This window comes from Mus musculus, chromosome 2 (genome assembly GCF_000001635.26).
Source record: "Mus musculus strain C57BL/6J chromosome 2, GRCm38.p6 C57BL/6J".
In the NCBI taxonomy this organism is placed as follows: Eukaryota; Metazoa; Chordata; class Mammalia; order Rodentia; family Muridae; genus Mus; species Mus musculus.
Genome location: NC_000068.7, coordinates 175,353,170 through 175,361,678, shown reverse-complemented (window position 1 = coordinate 175,361,678; position 8,509 = coordinate 175,353,170).

Here is an 8,509-nt window from a genome sequence, read left to right as displayed (position 1 = left end):
TACTTAAATGAGAGTCTTCAATACAAGATGGGACTGAATCATGATTTGGTATTGGTTGGGTTAGAAGTAAAGGAGAATGTTCATAAAGGGGTTGCTTCTTCAGGGAAGTCTATAATTGTCAATCTTGGGATTATTCCTAACTTCAAAGACACAGGACAGATTATAACTGCTCTAGAGGTAAAGTTTGAACAATATCCCATCCTGGTTCCTATAGTTGGAAGGGGTGACTTTCTGGGTTCTGACCTTCCATACAACACGTGTGTATATTGACTTTTCTATTGTTATCAAAAAACACAGCATGGACAAACAAATTATAACTTAAGGTATAAAATCAGGCTTACAGTGCCAAAGTGTTAGAGTCAATCATGGCAGCATAAACACATGGCATCAGGCAGAGATGAGAATTCATATTTTGAACCACAGGCAAGAGGTAGCTAGCAATATGGGCATGGTCAGAAGATGTTAAAACCTGAAAATGCACCCATGTGCCAGACCTCTTGCAAAATGGCCACATGTATTCTCTCTGTCCCAAAGAACTCCACAAACTAAACGTAAGTTTTCAAACATATGAGTCTATGGGAACCACTCTCATTTAACTACTACAAGTTTTTTCAGAAGTAAAAACTATTTTTATCTGACCACACTGTACCATATCCTTAAGAGAGCCATTATGTTTCCAACATACAGTGTTATAATAAAACACACCTTACCAGAAAAAAGTCAGAGGATAGGAAAGAATGAACAGACCAAACAAGACCAAAATTCAGCAGGGAAAACACAAAAACTTACAGCTTCTTGTTCAGCAATTTGAGATTATGATGAAATTGCCCTGACTCTAAGGTCTTAGGTAACCCCACTCCTCTAGCTGTGTCACCTCCTGCATACATAGCTTCTTTTTTAAAAAAAATAAAAAAAGATTTATTTATTATTTTTATGTATGTACACTGTACCTGTCTTCAGACACCCCAGTAGAGGATGTCAGATGTCATTATAGAAGGCTGCAAGCCACCATGTGGTTGTTGGGATTTGAACTCAAGGCCTTCAAAAGAACAGTCAGTGTTCTTAACTGCTGGGCCATCTCTCCAGCCCCAAAATAGCTTCTTTCCTACAAATGCCACTACCTTCCTGCAGTTGTCCTCAAAGCTGGTCCTTGTATCTTGAATCTTTTTTGTATTGTATTCTCTTTTATTCTATTGAAAGGGGGTTAGTGGACTGAAAGGATCATTCAGTTCTCTTTTTTTTTTGGCCATTTTTTAAAGATTTAATTACTTATTTTATGTAAATGAGTACACCATAGTGGTCTTCAAACACACCAAAAGAGAGCATTGGATTCCATTACAGATGGTTGGGAGGCACCATGTGGTTGCTGGGAACTAAATTCAGGATGCCTGTAAGAACAGTTAGTGCTCTTAACCACTGGGCCATCTCTCCAGCCCACAAATGCCATTTTAACATTTGAAAATCTATTAAAAACAAATTAATTAAGTCATTATCTAGGCTCATATACCTCAAATTTCTGTTTATTAATTTTCTGTATTTTTCTTGAGCATTGGTCATAGTACACAATAAATAGTATTTCAATCTGACGAATGCTTATCATAGAAACACCAGCTTTCTGACAGTATGAAGTCACCGGAAAACTGAGTAATAACTAAGCAAAAGTGTTAAATAAAATAATACTCACACCTACATTAAGAACCTATTTGTTGTCAGATATTATCAAATGGATATACAGAAAATACTCATAGTGAAGAAAACGAAGTCTTCTGTGTAACATAATGTATAAAACTGAGAGACAGTCCCTAAAAACAGAAAAGCTAAACATATCCATGTAATATTAGAACTCATTTAGGCACAATTGTTTCAACAAAGAGAAAAAACAAGAAACATTGTCATATGGCAACAAAGAGAACAAAAAATTTGGATGGTGCCTCCATAAGAGACAGAGAACAGCACTTGCCATTGACACCAAAAATTGAAGGTAAAATAGCCAACCTCTCCAATACGTTCAACAGTCAATCCCTGGTGAAAGACTTTTTTTTCCTTCCAATTTTTCATTAGGTATTTACTTTATTTACATTTCAAATGCTATCCCGGAAGTCCCCTAAACGTTGCTTCCCCCCTCCCCCCATGCTCCCCTACCCACCAACTCCCATGTCTTGGCTCTGGTGTTTCCCCTGTACTGGGGCATATAAAGCTTGGAAGACCAAGGGGCCTCTCTTCCCAATGGTGGCCGACTAGGCCATCTTCTGCTACATATGCAGCTAAAGATATGAACTCTGGGGGTAGTAGTTAGTTCATTTTATTGTTCCACCTATAGGGTTGCAGACCCCTTCAGCTCCTTGGGTATTTTCTCTAGCTCTTCCATTGGGGGCCCTGTTTTCCATCTAATAGCTGACTGTGAGCATCTACTTCTGTGTTTGCCTGGCACTGGCATAGCCTCACAAGAAACAGCTATATCAGGGTCCTTTCATCAAATTCTTGCTGGCATATGCAATAGTGTCTGTGTTTGGTGGATGATTATGAGATGGACCCCCGGGTGGGGCAGTCTCTGGATGGTCCATCCTTTCATCTCATCTCCAAACTTTGTCTCTGTAACTCCTTCCATGGGTGTTTTGTTCCCAATTCTAAGGATGGGCGAAGTGTCCACACTTTGGTCTTCCTTCTTCTTGTGTTTCATGTATTTTGCAAATTCTATCTTGAGTATTCTAAGTTTCTGGGATAATATCCACTTATCAGTGAGTGCATATCAGTGAGTTCTTTTGTGATTGGGTTACCTCACTCAGGATGATTTTGTTGACAGGACCCTGACTTAGCTCTCTATTGTGAGTCTATGCCAATGCCTGGGAATACAGAAGTGTATGCTCACAGACATCTATTGGATGGAATATGGGGCCCCTACTGAAGGAGCTAGAGAAAGTACTAAAGGAGCTAAAGGCGTTTGCAACCCTATAGGAGGAACAACGATATGAACTAAACAGTAACCCCAAGAGCTCTATGCCTCTAGTTGCATATGTATTAGAGGATGGCCTAGTCGGCCATCAATGGGAGGAGACACCCTCGGTATTGTGAAGATCATATGCCCCAGTACAGGGGAATGCCAGGACCAAGAAGTGGGAGTGGGTGGGTTGGGGACCAGGACGTGGGGAATGTATAGGGTACTTTGGGGATAGCATTTGAAATGTAAATGAAGAAAATATCTATAAAAATTGTTTTTGGAAAAAAAAAGAAATGTTCAAAGCCCTTACTCATCAGAGAAATGCAAGTCAAAACAACTCTGGGGTTCCATTTTATACCCATCATAATGGTTAAGATCAAAAAACTCAAAAGATTACACATACTGGCATGAATGGGAAGCAAGGAGAACACTCCTTCATTGATGTTAGGATTATAAACTTATACAACCACTCTGAAAATCAATTTGGTGGTTTCTGAGAAAACTTGACATAGTTCTACCTCATGACCCTGCTCATGACATTGTATTTTAAATGCTTTATGTTCATCAAATACCACCAATTGTGTGCAGAATTTCATTCAAATATTTGTACTGGAAAGGAATTCCCAAAAATATTTCTAAAGAAATTCCAATGATCAAGTTTTTCTGCTCAAAATGAATCATAGAGTCAGATGAATATGTTTGATTGTCAAAGGTATTTTTGTTGCTTCCTTCTCACATCAAAATTTGGGAAGATGCTGTAACCACATGTATAACCTTCCACATGCAAAGGTTTCTCTGTGTATTAAAAAAGGCTGTTATACTAAGTGCTTTAGAAAACATCAAAATGATTAGTCATCATCATCAAGGAAGCTTGATCTCTAGATTGTACTAAAGTCCTGGTAGAGGTGAGAGAATCCCAAGACACAAAGGGAGGGACCATAGATGAAATGACCAACAATGGGGAGAGGGAACATGTAGAATCCACCTACAGTATAATGACTGGACATTACATGGACGGATGGGATTGCCATCCAAAAGTCAAACATTCTGACCCAGAATTGTTCCTTTCTAATAGAACTTCAGAGACAAAAAAGGAAAAGAGACTGAGGGGAAGGCGTTTCAGTGACCAGAACAAATTGGGATCCTTCTCATGGGGGGTCTCCAAGGCCTGACACTGTTACTGATTCTACAGTGTGCTTATAGGGTGGAGCCTAGCAAGGCTGCCTCCTGAGAGGACCAACAAGCAGCTGACTAAGCAGATACTTGCACCCATCCAATGGTTTGAAGTCAGGGACTCCTGTGGTTGAAGTAGGGAAAAGCTGAAAAAGGCTGATGACCCTGAAAAGGTCAGCTCAGGAACTTTGGGAAGGTCATGAAACACTTGCCCTTACAGAAGGGAGAGGCCATTAACATTCCTCAGACCACAGGGCAGGGACCAACCTAGGGGTGGGGACACATTCCACAGGATAGACCTTTGTACACCTTCAGATGTGGGACATTCTAGTTACCTCATTCCCTAAAGACCAATCAGTTTAAATGGTGCACTATTTTACCAATAATATTGTGCCTAGATGTTGGTGCTCAATTTTTTTAAATTTTTTTTTTTTTGAGACAGGGTTTCTATATATAGCCCTGACTGTCCTGGAACTCAGGCTGGCCTTGAACTCAGAAATTTGCCTATCTCTGGAAGGAGAAAAGAAGGAAGAAAGAAAGAAAGAATGAAAGAGAGAGAGAGAGAGAGAGAAAGAAAGAAAACAAGTCAAATCAAATCAAATCAAAACAATAATATGTACATATTCCTTTAAGGAATGTCCAATGTCCTCCCAGTTAAAGCTAATGACTGCATGGTGATCACAAGTCCAGGAGGCAAAGGTGTGGCTAATGTTTCAGCAAAATGGTAAATGCTGGGACCTTTGGGACTTCCCTTTAAAGCTTGGAAAAGACATATAAAAACATGGGTTCAAAACATGTTAATTCCTCAAAAAATAATGATGCAATTTGAATCATGAGGGTCTTCACAAATCTAAAGGAAGAAAAGCACTTGTCTTGTAGCTAACTTGTCAGAAAGATACCAAGGAAGGAGATAAAGAGATTTAGGGAGTGGTGATCACAGGAGATCCCATTCTCCCATTCAGCTTTTTTTTTTTTTTAATGTTTTTAAAGGCAGACAGATTCCTGAGTTCAGGATCAGACTGGGACAGAGCAAGCAGAGCAAGGTTAAACCCAAATGTTATAGAAAAGGTAACTTCAGAACTGTTTCAGCTAGTTTAACATCCCTGCTTAACAAATGTGGGTTCATTTCTGGGTCTTCAATTTTATTCCATTGGTCTACCTGCCTGTCACTCTACCATTACCATGCAGTTTTTATCACAATTGCTCTGTAGTACAGCTTTAGGTCAGGCATGGTGATTCCACCAGAGGTTCTTTTATCATTGAGAAGAGTTTGCTATCCTAGGTTTTGTGTTATTTCAGATGAACTTTCAAATTACCCTTTCTAATTCATTGAAGAATTGAGTTGGAATTTTGATGGGGATTGCATTGAATCTGTAGATTGCTTTTGCAAGATAGCCATTTTTACTATACTGCACCTGCCAATCTATGAGCATGGGAGATCTTTCCATCTTCTGAGATCTTCTCTGGTTTCTTTCTTCAGAGACTTGAAGTTCTTATCATACATATCTTCAGTTCCTTAGTTAGAGTTACACCAAGGTATTATTTGTGACTATTGAGAAGGGTGTTGTGTCCCTAATTTCTTTCTCAGCCTATTTATCCTTAGTGTAGAGAAAGGTCATTGATTTGTTTGAGTTAATTTTATATCCAGCTACTGAAGCTGTTTATCAGGTTTAGGAGTTCCCTGGTGAAATTTTTAGGGTCATTTATATATACTATCATATCATCTGCAAATAGTGGTATTTTGACTTCGTCCTTTCCAATTTATGTCCCGTTGATCTCCTTTTGTTGTCGAATTGCTCTGGCTAGGACTTCAAGTACATATCGAATAGGTAGGGAGAAAGTGGGCAGCCTTGTCTAGTCCCTGATTTTAGTGGGATTGGTTCAAGTTCCTCTCCATTTACTTTGATGTTGGCTACTGGTTTGCTATGTATTACTTTTATTATTTTTAAGTATGGGACTTGAATTCCTGCTCTTTCCAAGACTTTTATCATGAATGGGTGTTGGATTTTGTCAATTGATTTCTCAGCATATAATGAGATGATCATGTGGTTTTTGTCTTTGAGTTTGTTTATATAGTGGATTATGTTGATGGATTTCCATATATTAAACCATCCCTGCATCCCTGGGATGAAGCCTAATTGATCATGATGTATGATCCTCTTAGGAATGCTTTCATTGTGTCCCATAAGTTTGGTTATGTTGCGGCTTCATTTTCATTAAACTCTAAAAAGTCTTTAATGTCTTTCCTTATTTCCTCTTTGACCAAGTTATCCTTGAGTAGAGTGTTGTTTTCAGCTTCCACCTGAATGTTGGCTTCCTATTACTTATGTTGTTATTGAAGATCAACCTTAGTCCAGTGGTGATCTGATAGGATGCATGGGATAATTTCAATAATCTTGTATCTTTTGAGGCTGTTTTTGTGATTGATTATATATGGTCAATTTTGGAGAAGGTACCATGAGGTGTCAAGAAGAAGGTATATCCTTTTGTTTTGGGATAAAATGTTCTGTAGATATCTGTTAAATTCATTTCTTTCATAACTTTTGTTAGTTTCTCTGTGTCTGTTTAGTTAGTTTCCAGGATCTGTCCATTGATGAGAATGGGGTGTTGAACTCTCCCATTATTATTGTGTGAGGTGCAATGTGTGCTTGGATCTTAAGTTTCTTTAATAAATGTGGATGCCTTTGCATTTGGAGCATAGATATTCAGAATTGAGAGTTCCTCTTGGAAGATTTAACCTTTGATGTGTATGAAGTGCCCCTCTTTGTCTTTTTTGATAACTTTGGGTTGGAAGTTGATTTTATTCGATATTAGAATGGCTACTCCAGCTTGTTTCTTCAGACCATTTGCTTGGAAAATTGTTTTCCAGCCTTTCATTCTGAGGTAGTGTCTGTATTTTTCCCTGAGATGCGTTCCCTGTAAGCAGCAAAATGTTGGGTCCTGTTTATGTAGCCAGTCTGTTAGTCTATGTCTTTTTATTGGGGTATTGAGTCCATTGATTTTAAGAGATATTAAGGAACAGTAATTATGCTTCCTTATATTTTTGTTGCTAGAGTTGGCATTCTGTTCTTGTTGCTATCTTCCTTTAGGTTTGTTGAAGGATTACTTTCTTGCTTTTTATTGGGCATAATTTCCCCCTTGTGTTTGGGTTTTCCCTTTATTATCCTTTGAAGGGCTGGATTCGTGGAAAGATAATGTGTGACTTTGGTTTTGTAATGGAATACTTTGGTTTCTTCTTCTATGGTGTGATGGTTTGTATATTCTTGGACCAGGGAGTGGCACCATTTGGAGGTGTGGCCTTGTTGGAATAGGTGTGACCTGGTTGGAGTAGGTGTATCACTGTGGGTGTGGGCTTAAAACTCTCACCCCAGTTGCCTGGAAGTCATGCTTCCACTAGCAGCTTTTGGATGAAGACATAGAACTCTCAGCTCTGCCTGCGCCATGACAGCATGGATGCTGCCATGCTCCCACCTTAATGATAATGGACTGAACCTCTGAACCTGTAAGCTAGCCCCACTTAAATGATGTTTTTTATAAGACTTGCCTTGGTCATGGTGTCTGTTCAGAGCAGTAAAACCCTAACTAAGACATATGGTAATTGAGAGTTTGGCTGGGTATAGTACCCTGGGGTGTCATTTGTGTTCTCTTAGTGTTTGTATAACATCTGTCCAGGATCTTCTGGTTTTCATAGTCTCTGGTGAGAAGTCTGGTGTAATTCTACTAGGTCTGCCTTTATAGGTTACTTGACCTTTCCCCTTACTGCTTTTAAAAGTCTATCTTCATTTAGTGCATTTGCTGTTCTGATTATTATGTATCGGGAGGAATTTCTTTTCTGCTTCAGTCTATTTGGAGTTCTATAGACTTCTTGTATGTTCATGGGCATCTCTTTCCTTTGGTTAGAGACATTTTCTTCTATAATTTTGTTGAAGATATTTACTGACCTTTTAAATTGAAAATCTTCATTCTCATCTACTCCTATTATCCGTAGGTTTGGTCTTCTCACTGTGTCCTGAATTTCCTGGATGTTTTGAGTTAGCATCTTTTTGCATTTTGCATTTTCTTTGATTGTTGTGCCCATGTTCTCTATGGAATCTTCTGTCCCTGAAATTCTATCTTCCATCTCTTGTATTCTCTTGCTGATACTCCCATCTATGGTTCTAGATTTCTTTCCTAGGGTTTCTATTTCCAGCGTTGTCTCACTTTATGTTTTCCTTATTGTGTCTACTTCCCTTTTTAGGTCTAGTATGGTTTTGTTCATTTCCATCATCTGTTTGGATGTGCTTTCCTCTTTTTTTTTAAGGACTACTACCTGTTTGATTGTGTTTTCCTGTTTTTCTTTAAGGACTTGTAACTCTTTAGCAGTGTTCTCCTGTATTTCTTTAAGTGAGTTATTAAAGT